Below are 16,424 nucleotides of genomic sequence, written 5' to 3' on the forward strand. Positions count from 1 at the left end.
TTATGTCGATTCGATAGTAAATGACGGAAACGGGAGATTTTCTTAGGTTTTTACTACATATTAACACTTTACACAATTTCTCGTGTTACCTGGCTGCCAGTCCTCGGTTCATGCAAAATCTTAAGGTCCTCGGTCTGGTCCAAGGCACCAAACCGCCCAATAATTCATTAATCGATAACTAAAACTTGAAATGTAGCTCTTCTTACTGGCCGATTGCATCAACGTAGATTCTTATTCTGTGTTCTAGTGTGCTGCTTGTACTGTGTCTGCATACCGCATCACGCGACAAGGGCTTGCAGACGATAAATGTAACCGTTTCAGAGAGAAAAGCGACCACTGTGACGATCTGGCGTTATGTCGATTCGATAGTAAATGACGGAAACGGGAGATTTTCTTAGGTTTTTACTACATATTAACACTTTACACAATTTCTCGTGTTACCTGGCTGCCAGTCCTCGGTTCATGCAAAATCTTAAGGTCCTCGGTCTGGTCCAAGGCACCAAACCGCCCAATAATTCATTAATCGATAACTAAAACTTGAAATGTAGCTCTTCTCACTGGGCGATTGCATAAACTTAGATGCTTCTTCAGTGTTCTACTATGCCGCTTGTAGTGACTCTGCATACCGCATCACGCGACAAGGGCTTGCAGTCGATAAATGTAACCGTTTCAGAGAGAAAAGCGACCACTGTGACGATCTGGCGTTATGTCGATTCGATAGTAAATGACGGAAACGGGAGATTTTCTTAGGTTTTTACTACATATTAACACTTTACACAATTTCTCGTGTTACCTGGCTGCCAGTCCTCGGTTCATGCAAAATCTTAAGGTCCTCGGTCTGGTCCAAGGCACCAAACCGCCCAATAATTCATTAATCGATAACTAAAACTTGAAATGTAGCTCTTCTTACTGGGCGATTGCATATACTTAGATGCTTCTTCAGTGTTCTAATATGCCGCTTGTAGTGACTCTGCATACCGCATCACGCGACAAGGGCTTGCAGACGATAAATGTAACCGTTTCAGAGAGAAAAGCGACCACTGTGACGATCTGGCGTTATGTCGATTCGATAGTAAATGACGGAAACGGGAGATTTTCTAGGGTTTTTACTACATATTAACACTTTACACAATTTCTCGTGTTACCTGGCTGCCAGTCCTCGGTTCATGCAAAATCTTAAGGTCCTCGGTCTGGTCCAAGGCACCAAACCGCCCAATAATTCATTAATCGATAACTAAAACTTGAAATGTAGCTCTTCTTACTGGCCGATTGCATCAACGTAGATTCTTATTCTGTGTTCTAGTGTGCTGCTTGTACTGTGTCTGCATACCGCATCACGCGACAAGGGCTTGCAGGCGATAAATGTAACCGTTTCAGAGAGAAAAGCGACCAATGTGACGATCTGGCGTTATGTCGATTCGATAGTAAATGACGGAAACGGGAGATTTTCTTAGGATTTTACTACATATTAACACTTTACACAATTTCTCGTGTTACCTGGCAGCCAGTCCTCGGTTCATGCAAAATCTTAAGGTCCTCGGTCTGGTCCAAGGCACCAAACCGCCCAATAATTTCATTAATCGATAACTAAAACTTGAAATGTAGCTCTTCTTACTGGGCGATTGCATAAACTTAGATGCTTCTTCAGTGTTCTACTATGCCGCTTGTAGTGACTCTGCATACCGCATCACGCGACAAGGGCTTGCAGACGATAAATGTAACCGTTTCAGAGAGAAAAGCGACCACTGTGACGATCTGGCGTTATGTCGATTCGATAGTAAATGACGGAAACGGGAGATTTTCTTGGGTTTTTACTACATATTAACACTTTACACAATTTCTCGTGTTACCTGGCTGCCAGTCCTCGGTTCATGCAAAATCTTAAGGTCCTCGGTCTGGGCCAAGGCACCAAACCGCCCAATAATTCATTAATCGATAACTAAAACTTGAAATGTAGCTCTTCTTCCTGGCCGATTGCATCAACGTTGATTCTTATTCTGTGTTCTAGTGTGCTGCTTGTACTGTGTCTGCATACCGCATCACGCGACAAGGGCTTGCAGACGATAAATGTAACCGTTTCAGAGAGAAAAGCGACCAAAGTGACGATCTGGCGTTATGTCGATTCGATAGTAAATGACGGAAACGGGAGATTTGATTGGGTTTTTACTACATATTAACACTTTACACAATTTCTCGTGTTACCTGGCTGCCAGTCCTCGGTTCATGCAAAATCTTAAGGTCCTCGGTCTGGTCCAAGGCACCAAACCGCCCAATAATTCATTAATCGATAACTAAAACTTCAACTGCAGCTCTTCTTACTGGGCGATTGCATAAACTTAGATGTTTCTTCAGTGTTCTACTATGCTGCTTGTAGTGACTCTGCATACCGCATCACGCGACAAGGGCTTGCAGACGATAAACGTAACCGTTTCAGAGAGAAAAGCGACCACTGTGACGATCTGGCGTTATGTCGATTCGATAGTAAATGACGGAAACGGGAGATTTTCTTAGGTTTTTACTACATATTAACACTTTACACAATTTCTCGTGTTACCTGGCTGCCAGTCCTCGGTTCATGCAAAATCTTAAGGTCCTCGGTCTGGTCCAAGGCACCAAACCGCCCAATAATTCATTAATCGATAACTAAAACTTGAAATGTAGCTCTTCTTACTGGCCGATTGCATCAACGTAGATTCTTATTCTGTGTTCTAGTGTGCTGCTTGTACTGTGTCTGCATACCGCATCACGCGACAAGGGCTTGCAGACGATAAATGTAACCGTTTCAGAGAGAAAAGCGACCACTGTGACGATCTGGCGTTATGTCGATTCGATAGTAAATGACGGAAACGGGAGATTTTCTTAGGTTTTTACTACATATTAACACTTTACACAATTTCTCGTGTTACCTGGCTGCCAGTCCTCGGTTCATGCAAAATCTTAAGGTCCTCGGTCTGGTCCAAGGCACCAAACCGCCCAATAATTCATTAATCGATAACTAAAACTTGAAATGTAGCTCTTCTTCCTGGCCGATTGCATCAACGTAGATTCTTATTCTGTGTTCTAGTGTCCTGCTTGTACTGTGTTTGCATACCGCATCACGCGACAAGGGCTTGCAGACGATAAATGTAACCGTTTCAGAGAGAATAGCGACCAAAGTGACGATCTGGCGTTATGTCGATTCGATAGTAAATGACGGAAACGGGAGATTTTCTTTGGGTTTTACTACATATTAACACTTTACACAATTTCTCGTGTTACCTGGCTGCCAGTCCTCGGTTCATGCAAAATCTTAAGGTCCTCGGTCTGGTCCAAGGCACCAAACCGCCCAATAATTCATTAATCGATAACTAAAACTTGAACTGCAGCTCTTCTTACTGGGCGATTGCATAAACTTTGATGCTTCTTCAGTGTTCTACTATGCTGCTTGTAGTGACTCTGCATACCGCATCACGCGACAAGGGCTTGCAGACGATAAATGTAACCGTTTCAGAGAGAAAAGCGACCACTGTGACGATCTGGCGTTATGTCGATTCGATAGTAAATGACGGAAACGGGAGATTTTCTTAGGTTTTTACTACATATTAACACTTTACACAATTTCTCGTGTTACCTGGCTGCCAGTCCTCGGTTCATGCAAAATCTTAAGGTCCTCGGTCTGGTCCAAGGCACCAAACCGCCCAATAATTCATTAATCGATAACTAAAACTTGAAATGTAGCTCTTCTTACTGGGCGATTGCATAAACTTAGATGCTTCTTCAGTGTTCTACTATGCCGCTTGTAGTGACTCTGCATACCGCATCACGCGACAAGGGCTTGCAGACGATAAATGTAACCGTTTCAGAGAGAAAAGCGACCACTGTGTAGATCTGGCGTTATGTCGATTCGATAGTAAATGACGGAAACGGGAGATTTTCTTAGGTTTTTACTACATATTAACACTTTACACAATTTCTCGTGTTACCTGGCTGACAGTCCTCGGTTCATGCAAAATCTTAAGGTCCTCGGTCTGGTCCAAGGCACCAAACCGCCCAATAATTCATTAATCGATAACTAAAACTTGAAATGTAGCTCTTCTTACTGGCCGATTGCATCAACGTAGATTCTTATTCTGTGTTCTAGTGTGCTGCTTGTACTGTGTCTGCATACCGCATCACGCGACAAGGGCTTGCAGACGATAAATGTAACCGTTTCAGAGAGAAAAGCGACCAATGTAACGATCTGGCGTTATGTCGATTCGATAGTAAATGACGGAAACGGGAGATTTTCTTAGGTTTTTACTACATATTAACACTTTACACAATTTCTCGTGTTAACTGGCTGCCAGTCCTCGGTTCATGCAAAATCTTAAGGTCCTCGGTCTGGTCCAAGGCACCAAACCGCCCAATAATTCATTAATCGATAACTAAAACTTGAAATGTAGCTCTTCTTACTGGGCGATTGCATAAACTTAGATGCTTCTTCAGTGTTCTACTATGCCGCTTGTAGTGACTCTGCATACCGCATCACGCGACAAGGGCTTGCAGACGATAAATGTAACTGTTTCAGAGAGAAAAGCGACCAATGTGACGATCTGGCGTTATGTCGATTCGATAGTAAATGACGGAAACGGGAGAATTTCTTAGGTTTTTACTACATATTAACACTTTACACAATTTCTCGTGTTACCTGGCTGCCAGTCCTCGGTTCATGCAAAATCTTAAGGTCCTCGGTCTGGTCCAAGGCACCAAACCGCCCAATAATTCATTAATCGATAACTAAAACTTGAACTGCAGCTCTTCTTACTGGGCGATTGCATAAACTTAGATGTTTTTTCAGTGTTCTACTATGCTGCTTGTAGTGACTCTGCATACCGCATCACGCGACAAGGGCTTGCAGACGATAAATGTAACCGTTTCAGAGAGAAAAGCGACCACTGTGACGATCTGGCGTTATGTCGATTCGATAGTAAATGACGGAAACGGGAGATTTTCTTAGGTTTGTACTACATATTAACACTTTACATAATTTCTCGTGTTACCTGGCTGACAGTCCTCGGTTCATGCAAAATCTTAAGGTCCTCGGTCTGGTCCAAGGCACCAAACCGCCCAATAATTCATTAATCGATAACTAAAACTTGAAATGTAGCTCTTCTTACTGGGCGATTGCATAAACTTAGATGCTTCCTCAGTGTTCTACTATGCCGCTTGTAGTGACTCTGCATACCGCATCACGCGACAAGGGCCTGCAGACGATAAATGTAACCGTTTCAGAGAGAAAAGCGACCACTGTGACGATCTGGCGTTATGTCGATTCGATAGTAAATGACGGAAACGGGAGATTTTCTTAGGTTTTTACTACATATTAACACTTTACACAATTTCTCGTGTTACCTGGCTGCCAGTCCTCGGTTCATGCAAAATCTTAGGGTCCTCGCTCTGGTCCAAGGCACCAAACCGCCCAATAATTCATTAATCGATAACTAAAACTTGAAATGTAGCTCTTCTTACTGGCCGATTGCATCAACGTAGATTCTTATTCTGTGTTCTAGTGTGCTGCTTGTACTGTGTCTGCATGCCGCATCACGCGACAAGGGCTTGCAGACGATAAATGTAACCGTTTCAGAGAGAAAAGCGACCACTGTGACGATCTGGCGTTATGTCGATTCGATAGTAAATGACGGAAACGGGAGATTTTCTTAGGTTTTTACTACATATTAACACTTTACACAATTTCTCGTGTTATCTGGCTGCCAGCCCTCGGTTCATGCAAAATCTTAAGGTCCTCGGTCTGGTCCAAGGCCCCAAACCATCCCAATAATTCATTAATCGATAACCAAAACTTGAAATGTAGCTCTTCTTACTGGCCGATTGCATCAACGTAGATTCTTATTCTGTGTTCTAGTGTGCTGCTTGTACTGTGTCTGCATACCGCATCACGCGACAAGGGCTTGCAGGCGATAAATGTAACCGTTTCAGAGAGAAAAGCGACCAATGTGACGATCTGGCGTTATGTCGATTCGATAGTAAATGACGGAAACGGGAGATTTTCTTAGGATTTTACTACATATTAACACTTTACACAATTTCTCGTGTTACCTGGCTGCCAGTCCTCGGTTCATGCAAAATCTTAAGGTCCTCGGTCTGGTCCAAGGCACCAAACCGCCCAATAATTCATTAATCGATAACTAAAACTTGAAATGTAGCTCTTCTTACTGGGCGATTGCATAAACTTAGATGCTTCTTCAGTGTTCTACTATGCCGCTTGTAGTGACTCTGCATACCGCATCACGCGACAAGGGCTTGCAGACGATAAATGTAACCGTTTCAGAGAGAAAAGCGACCACTGTGACGATCTGGCGTTATGTCGATTCGATAGTAAATGACGGAAACGGGAGATTTTCTTGGGTTTTTACTACATGTTAACACTTTACACAATTTCTCGTGTTACCTGGCTGCCAGTCCTCGGTTCATGCAAAATCTTAAGGTCCTCGGTCTGGGCCAAGGCACCACACCGCCCAATAATTCATTAATCGATAACTAAAACTTGAAATGTAGCTCTTCTTCCTGGCCGATTGCATCAACGTAGATTCTTATTCTGTGTTCTAGTGTGCTGCTTGTACTGTGTCTGCATACCGCATCACGCGACAAGGGCTTGCAGACGATAAATGTAACCGTTTCAGAGAGAAAAGCGACCAAAGTGACGATCTGGCGTTATGTCGATTCGATAGTAAATGACGGAAACGGGAGATTTTCTTTGGTTTTTACTACATATTAACACTTTACACAATTTCTCGTGTTACCTGGCTGCCAGTCCTCGGTTCATGCAAAATCTTAAGGTCCTCGGTCTGGTCCAAGGCACCAAACCGCCCAATAATTCATTAATCGATAACTAAAACTTGAACTGCAGCTCTTCTTACTGGGCGATTGCATAAACTTAGATGTTTCTTCAGTGTTCTACTATGCTGCTTGTAGTGACTCTGCATACCGCATCACGCGACAAGGGCTTGCAGACGATAAATGTAACCGTTTCAGAGAGAAAAGCGACCACTGTGACGATCTGGCGTTATGTCGATTCGATAGTAAATGACGGAAACGGGAGATTTTCTTGGGTTTTTACTACATATTAACACTTTACACAATTTCTCGTGTTACCTGGCTGCCAGTCCTCGGTTCATGCAAAATCTTAAGGTCCTCGGTCTGGTCCAAGGCACCAAACCGCCCAATAATTCATTAATCGATAACTAAAACTTGAAATGTAGCTCTTCTTACTGGCCGATTGCATCAACGTAGATTCTTATTCTGTGTTCTAGTGTGCTGCTTGTACTGTGTCTGCATACCGCATCACGCGACAAGGGCTTGCAGACGATAAATGTAACCGTTTCAGAGAGAAAAACGACCACTGTGACGATCTGGCGTTATGTCGATTCTATAGTAAATGACGGAAACGGGAGATTTTCTTAGGTTTTTACTACATATTAACACTTTACACAATTTCTCGTGTTACCTGGCTGCCAGTCCTCGGTTCATGCAAAATCTTAAGGTCCTCGGTCTGGTCCAAGGCAAAAAACAGCCCAATAATTCATTAATCGATAACTAAAACTTGAAATGTAGCTCTTCTTACTGGCCGATTGCATCAACGTAGATTCTTATTCTGTGTTCTAGTGTGCTGCTTGTACTGTGTCTGCATACCGCATCACGCGACAAGGGCTTGCAGACGATAAATGTAACCGTTTCAGAGAGAAAAGCGACCACTGTGACGATCTGGCGTTATGTCGATTCGATAGTAAATGACGGAAACGGGAGATTTTCTTAGGTTTTTACTACATATTAACACTTTACACAATTTCTCGTGTTACCTGGCTGCCAGCCCTCGGTTCATGCAAAATCTTAAGGTCCTCGGTCTGGTCCAAGGCACCAAATCGCCCAATAATTAATTAATCGATAACTAAAACTTGAAATGTAGCTCTTCTTACTGGCCGATTGCATCAACGTAGATTCTTATTCTGTGTTCTAGTGTGCTGCTTGTACTGTGTCTGCATACTGCATCACGCGACAAGGGCTTGCAGGCGATAAATGTAACCGTTTCAGAGAGAAAAGCGACCAAAGTGACGATCTGGCGTTATGTCGATTCGATAGTAAATGACGGAAACGGGAGATTTTCTTTGGTTTTTACTACATATTAACACTTTACACAATTTCTCGTGTTACCTGGCTGCCAGTCCTCGGTTCATGCAAAATCTTAAGGTCCTCGGTCTGGTCCAAGGCACCAAACCGCCCAATAATTCATTAATCGATAACTAAAACTTGAAATGTAGCTCTTCTTACTGGCCGATTGCATCAACGTAGATTCTTATTCTGTGTTCTAGTGTGCTGCTTGTACTGTGTCTGCATACCGCATCACGCGACAAGGGCTTGCAGACGATAAATGTAACCGTTTCAGAGAGAAAAGCGACCACTGTGACGATCTGGCGTTATGTCGATTCGATAGTAAATGACGGAAACGGGAGATTTTCTTAGGTTTTTACTACATATTAACACTTTACACAATTTCTCGTGTTACCTTGCTGCCAGTCCTCGGGTCATGCAAAATCTTAAGGTCCTCGGTCTGGTCCAAGGCACCAAACCGCCCAATAATTCATTAATCGATAACTAAAACTTGAAATGTAGCTCTTCTTCCTGGCCGATTGCATCAACGTAGATTCTTCTTCTGTGTTCTAGTGTGCTGCTTGTACTGTGTTTGCATACCGCATCACGCGACAAGGGCTTGCAGACGATAAATGTAACCGTTTCAGAGAGAGTAGCGACCAAAGTGACGATCTGGCGTTATGTCGATTCGATAGTAAATGACGGAAACGGGAGATTTTCTTAGGGTTTTACTACATATTAACACTTTACACAATTTCTCGTGTTACCTGGCTGACAGTCCTCGGTTCATGCAAAATCTTAAGGTCCTCGGTCTGGTCCAAGGCACCAAACCGCCCAATAATTCATTAATCGATAACTAAAACTTGAAATGTAGCTCTTCTTACTGGCCGATTGCATCAACGTAGATTCTTAATCTGTGTTCTAGTGTGCTGCTTGTACTGTGTCTGCATGCCGCATCACGCGACAAGGGCTTGCAGACGATAAATGTAACCGTTTCAGAGAGAAAAGCGACCACTGTGACGATCTGGCGTTATGTCGATTCGATAGTAAACGACGTAAACGGGAGATTTTCTTGGGTTTTTACTACATATTAACACTTAACACAATTTCTCGTGTTACCTGGCTGCCAGTCCTCGGTTCATGCAAAATCTTAAGGTCCTCGGTCTGGTCCAAGGCACCAAACCGCCCAATAATTCATTAATCGATAACTAAAACTTGAAATGTAGCTCTTCTTACTGGCCGATTGCATCAACGTAGATTCTTATTCTGTGTTCTAGTGTGCTGCTTGTACTGTGTCTGCATACCGCATCACGCGACAAGGGCTTGCAGACGATAAATGTAACCGTTTCAGAGAGAAAAGCGACCACTGTGACGATCTGGCGTTATGTCGATTCGATAGTAAATGACGGAAACGGGAGATTTTCTTAGGTTTTTACTACATATTAACACTTTACACAATTTCTCGTGTTACCTTGCTGCCAGTCCTCGGTTCATGCAAAATCTTAAGGTCCTCGGTCTGGTCCAAGGCACCAAACCGCCCAATAATTCATTAATCGATAACTAAAACTTGAAATGTAGCTCTTCTTCCTGGCCGATTGCATCAACGTAGATTCTTCTTCTGTGTTCTAGTGTGCTGCTTGTACTGTGTTTGCATACCGCATCACGCGACAAGGGCTTGCAGACGATAAATGTAACCGTTTCAGAGAGAGTAGCGACCAAAGTGACGATCTGGCGTTATGTCGATTCGATAGTAAATGACGGAAACGGGAGATTTTCTTGGGTTTTTACTACATGTTAACACTTTACACAATTTCTCGTGTTACCTGGCTGCCAGTCCTCGGTTCATGCAAAATCTTAAGGTCCTCGGTCTGGGCCAAGGCACCACACCGCCCAATAATTCATTAATCGATAACTAAAACTTGAAATGTAGCTCTTCTTCCTGGCCGATTGCATCAACGTAGATTCTTATTCTGTGTTCTAGTGTGCTGCTTGTACTGTGTCTGCATACCGCATCACGCGACAAGGGCTTGCAGACGATAAATGTAACCGTTTCAGAGAGAAAAGCGACCAAAGTGACGATCTGGCGTTATGTCGATTCGATAGTAAATGACGGAAACGGGAGATTTTCTTTGGTTTTTACTACATATTAACACTTTACACAATTTCTCGTGTTACCTGGCTGCCAGTCCTCGGTTCATGCAAAATCTTAAGGTCCTCGGTCTGGTCCAAGGCACCAAACCGCCCAATAATTCATTAATCGATAACTAAAACTTGAACTGCAGCTCTTCTTACTGGGCGATTGCATAAACTTAGATGTTTCTTCAGTGTTCTACTATGCTGCTTGTAGTGACTCTGCATACCGCATCACGCGACAAGGGCTTGCAGACGATAAATGTAACCGTTTCAGAGAGAAAAGCGACCACTGTGACGATCTGGCGTTATGTCGATTCGATAGTAAATGACGGAAACGGGAGATTTTCTTGGGTTTTTACTACATATTAACACTTTACACAATTTCTCGTGTTACCTGGCTGCCAGTCCTCGGTTCATGCAAAATCTTAAGGTCCTCGGTCTGGTCCAAGGCACCAAACCGCCCAATAATTCATTAATCGATAACTAAAACTTGAAATGTAGCTCTTCTTACTGGCCGATTGCATCAACGTAGATTCTTATTCTGTGTTCTAGTGTGCTGCTTGTACTGTGTCTGCATACCGCATCACGCGACAAGGGCTTGCAGACGATAAATGTAACCGTTTCAGAGAGAAAAACGACCACTGTGACGATCTGGCGTTATGTCGATTCTATAGTAAATGACGGAAACGGGAGATTTTCTTAGGTTTTTACTACATATTAACACTTTACACAATTTCTCGTGTTACCTGGCTGCCAGTCCTCGGTTCATGCAAAATCTTAAGGTCCTCGGTCTGGTCCAAGGCAAAAAACAGCCCAATAATTCATTAATCGATAACTAAAACTTGAAATGTAGCTCTTCTTACTGGCCGATTGCATCAACGTAGATTCTTATTCTGTGTTCTAGTGTGCTGCTTGTACTGTGTCTGCATACCGCATCACGCGACAAGGGCTTGCAGACGATAAATGTAACCGTTTCAGAGAGAAAAGCGACCACTGTGACGATCTGGCGTTATGTCGATTCGATAGTAAATGACGGAAACGGGAGATTTTCTTAGGTTTTTACTACATATTAACACTTTACACAATTTCTCGTGTTACCTTGCTGCCAGTCCTCGGTTCATGCAAAATCTTAAGGTCCTCGGTCTGGTCCAAGGCACCAAACCGCCCAATAATTCATTAATCGATAACTAAAACTTGAAATGTAGCTCTTCTTACTGGCCGATTGCATCAACGTAGATTCTTATTCTGTGTTCTAGTGTGCTGCTTGTACTGTGTCTGCATACCGCATCACGCGACAAGGGCTTGCAGGCGATAAATGTAACCGTTTCAGAGAGAAAAGCGACCAATGTGACGATCTGGCGTTATGTCGATTCGATAGTAAATGACGGAAACGGGAGATTTTCTTAGGATTTTACTACATATTAACACTTTACACAATTTCTCGTGTTACCTGGCTGCCAGTCCTCGGTTCATGCAATATCTTAAGGTCCTCGGTCTGGTCCAAGGCACCAAACCGCCCAATAATTCATTAATCGATAACTAAAACTTGAACTGCAGCTCTTCTTACTGCGCGATTGCATAAACTTAGATGCTTCTTCAGTGTTCTACTATGCTGCTTGTAGTGACTCTGCATACCGCATCACGCGACAAGGGTTTGCAGACGATAAATGTAACCGTTTCAGAGAGAAAAGCGACCACTGTGACGATCTGGCGTTATGTCGATTCGATAGTAAATGACGGAAACGGGAGATTTTCTTAGGTTTTTACTACATATTAACACTTTACACAATTTCTCGTGTTACCTGGCTGCCAGCCCTCGGTTCATGCAAAATCTTAAGGTCCTCGGTCTGGTCCAAGGCACCAAATCGCCCAATAATTCATTAATCGATAACTAAAACTTAAAATGTAGCTCTTCTTACTGGCCGATTGCATCAACGTAGATTCTTATTCTGTGTTCTAGTGTGCTGCTTGTACTGTGTCTGCATACTGCATCACGCGACAAGGGCTTGCAGGCGATAAATGTAACCGTTTCAGAGAGAAAAGCGACCAAAGTGACGATCTGGCGTTATGTCGATTCGATAGTAAATGACGGAAACGGGAGATTTTCTTTGGTTTTTACTACATATTAACACTTTACACAATTTCTCGTGTTACCTGGCTGCCAGTCCTCGGTTCATGCAAAATCTTAAGGTCCTCGGTCTGGTCCAAGGCACCAAACCGCCCAATAATTCATTAATCGATAACTAAAACTTGAAATGTAGCTCTTCTTACTGGCCGATTGCATCAACGTAGATTCTTATTCTGTGTTCTAGTGTGCTGCTTGTACTGTGTCTGCATACCGCATCACGCGACAAGGGCTTGCAGACGATAAATGTAACCGTTTCAGAGAGAAAAGCGACCACTGTGACGATCTGGCGTTATGTCGATTCGATAGTAAATGACGGAAACGGGAGATTTTCTTAGGTTTTTACTACATATTAACACTTTACACAATTTCTCGTGTTACCTTGCTGCCAGTCCTCGGTTCATGCAAAATCTTAAGGTCCTCGGTCTGGTCCAAGGCACCAAACCGCCCAATAATTCATTAATCGATAACTAAAACTTGAAATGTAGCTCTTCTTCCTGGCCGATTGCATCAACGTAGATTCTTCTTCTGTGTTCTAGTGTGCTGCTTGTACTGTGTTTGCATACCGCATCACGCGACAAGGGCTTGCAGACGATAAATGTAACCGTTTCAGAGAGAGTAGCGACCAAAGTGACGATCTGGCGTTATGTCGATTCGATAGTAAATGACGGAAACGGGAGATTTTCTTAGGGTTTTACTACATATTAACACTTTACACAATTTCTCGTGTTACCTGGCTGACAGTCCTCGGTTCATGCAAAATCTTAAGGTCCTCGGTCTGGTCCAAGGCACCAAACCGCCCAATAATTCATTAATCGATAACTAAAACTTGAAATGTAGCTCTTCTTACTGGCCGATTGCATCAACGTAGATTCTTAATCTGTGTTCTAGTGTGCTGCTTGTACTGTGTCTGCATGCCGCATCACGCGACAAGGGCTTGCAGACGATAAATGTAACCGTTTCAGAGAGAAAAGCGACCACTGTGACGATCTGGCGTTATGTCGATTCGATAGTAAACGACGTAAACGGGAGATTTTCTTGGGTTTTTACTACATATTAACACTTAACACAATTTCTCGTGTTACCTGGCTGCCAGTCCTCGGTTCATGCAAAATCTTAAGGTCCTCGGTCTGGTCCAAGGCACCAAACCGCCCAATAATTCATTAATCGATAACTAAAACTTGAAATGTAGCTCTTCTTACTGGCCGATTGCATCAACGTAGATTCTTATTCTGTGTTCTAGTGTGCTGCTTGTACTGTGTCTGCATACCGCATCACGCGACAAGGGCTTGCAGACGATAAATGTAACCGTTTCAGAGAGAAAAGCGACCACTGTGACGATCTGGCGTTATGTCGATTCGATAGTAAATGACGGAAACGGGAGATTTTCTTAGGTTTTTACTACATATTAACACTTTACACAATTTCTCGTGTTACCTTGCTGCCAGTCCTCGGTTCATGCAAAATCTTAAGGTCCTCGGTCTGGTCCAAGGCACCAAACCGCCCAATAATTCATTAATCGATAACTAAAACTTGAAATGTAGCTCTTCTTCCTGGCCGATTGCATCAACGTAGATTCTTCTTCTGTGTTCTAGTGTGCTGCTTGTACTGTGTTTGCATACCGCATCACGCGACAAGGGCTTGCAGACGATAAATGTAACCGTTTCAGAGAGAGTAGCGACCAAAGTGACGATCTGGCGTTATGTCGATTCGATAGTAAATGACGGAAACGGGAGATTTTCTTTGGGTTTTACTACATATTAACCCTTTACACAATTTCTCGTGTTACCTGGCTGCCAGTCCTCGGCTCATGCAAAATCTTAAGGTCCTCGGTCTGGTCCAAGGCACCAAACCGCCCAATAATTCATTAATCGATAACTAAAACTTGAACTGCAGCTCTTCTTACTGGGCGATTGCATAAAACTTAGATGCTTCTTCAGTGTTCTACTATGCTGCTTGTAGTGACTCTGCATACCGCATCACGCGACAAGGGCTTGCAGACGATAAATGTAACCGTTACAGAGAGAAAAGCGACCACTGTGACGATCTGGCGTTATGTCGATTCGATAGTAAATGACGGAAACGGGAGATTTTCTTAGGTTTTTACTACATATTAACACTTTACACAATTTCTCGTGTTACCTGGCTGCCAGTCCTCGGTTCATGCAAAATCTTAAGGTCCTCGGTCTGGTCCAAGGCACCAAACCGCCCAATAATTCATTAATCGATAACTAAAACTTGAAATGTAGCTCTTCTTACTGGGCGATTGCATAAACTTAGATGCTTCTTCAGTGTTCTACTATGCCGCTTGTAGTGACTCTGCATACCGCATCACGCGACAAGGGCTTGCAGACGATAAATGTAACCGTTTCAGAGAGAAAAGCGACCACTGTGACGATCTGGCGTTATGTCGATTCGAGAGTAAATGACGGAAACGGGAGATTTTCTTAGGTTTTTACTACATATTAACACTTTACACAATTTCTCGTGTTACCTGGCTGCCAGTCCTCGGTTCATGCAAAATCTTAAGGTCCTCGGTCTGGTCCAAGGCACCAAACCGCCCAATAATTCATTAATCGATAACTAAAACTTGAAATGTAGCTCTTCTTACTGGCCGATTGCATCAACGTAGATTCTTATTCTGTGTTCTAGTGTGCTGCTTGTACTGTGTCTGCATACCGCATCACGCGACAAGGGCTTGCAGACGATAAATGTAACCGTTTCAGAGAGAAAAGCGACCAATGTAACGATCTGGCGTTATGTCGATTCGATAGTAAATGACGGAAACGGGAGATTTTCTTTGGTTTTTACTACATATTAACACTTTACACAATTTCTCGTGTTACCTGGCTGCCAGTCCTCGGTTCATGCAAAATCTTAAGGTCCTCGGTCTGGTCCAAGGCACCAAACCGCCCAATAATTCATTAATCGATAACTAAAACTTGAACTGCAGCTCTTCTTACTGGGCGATTGCATAAACTTAGATGTTTCTTCAGTGTTCTACTATGCTGCTTGTAGTGACTCTGCATACCGCATCACGCGACAAGGGCTTGCAGACGATAAATGTAACCGTTTCAGAGAGAAAAGCGACCACTGTGACGATCTGGCGTTATGTCGATTCGATAGTAAATGACGGAAACGGGAGATTTTCTTGGGTTTTTACTACATATTAACACTTTACACAATTTCTCGTGTTACCTGGCTGCCAGTCCTCGGTTCATGCAAAATCTTAAGGTCCTCGGTCTGGTCCAAGGCACCAAACCGCCCAATAATTCATTAATCGATAACTAAAACTTGAAATGTAGCTCTTCTTACTGGCCGATTGCATCAACGTAGATTCTTATTCTGTGTTCTAGTGTGCTGCTTGTACTGTGTCTGCATACCGCATCACGCGACAAGGGCTTGCAGACGATAAATGTAACCGTTTCAGAGAGAAAAACGACCACTGTGACGATCTGGCGTTATGTCGATTCTATAGTAAATGACGGAAACGGGAGATTTTCTTAGGTTTTTACTACATATTAACACTTTACACAATTTCTCGTGTTACCTGGCTGCCAGTCCTCGGTTCATGCAAAATCTTAAGGTCCTCGGTCTGGTCCAAGGCAAAAAACAGCCCAATAATTCATTAATCGATAACTAAAACTTGAAATGTAGCTCTTCTTACTGGCCGATTGCATCAACGTAGATTCTTATTCTGTGTTCTAGTGTGCTGCTTGTACTGTGTCTGCATACCGCATCACGCGACAAGGGCTTGCAGACGATAAATGTAACCGTTTCAGAGAGAAAAGCGACCACTGTGACGATCTGGCGTTATGTCGATTCGATAGTAAATGACGGAAACGGGAGATTTTCTTAGGTTTTTACTACATATTAACACTTTACACAATTTCTCGTGTTACCTTGCTGCCAGTCCTCGGTTCATGCAAAATCTTAAGGTCCTCGGTCTGGTCCAAGGCACCAAACCGCCCAATAATTCATTAATCGATAACTAAAACTTGAAATGTAGCTCTTCTTACTGGCCGATTGCATCAACGTAGAT

Source organism: Schistocerca cancellata, unplaced genomic scaffold (assembly GCF_023864275.1).
Source record: "Schistocerca cancellata isolate TAMUIC-IGC-003103 unplaced genomic scaffold, iqSchCanc2.1 HiC_scaffold_1151, whole genome shotgun sequence".
In the NCBI taxonomy this organism is placed as follows: domain Eukaryota; kingdom Metazoa; phylum Arthropoda; class Insecta; order Orthoptera; family Acrididae; genus Schistocerca; species Schistocerca cancellata.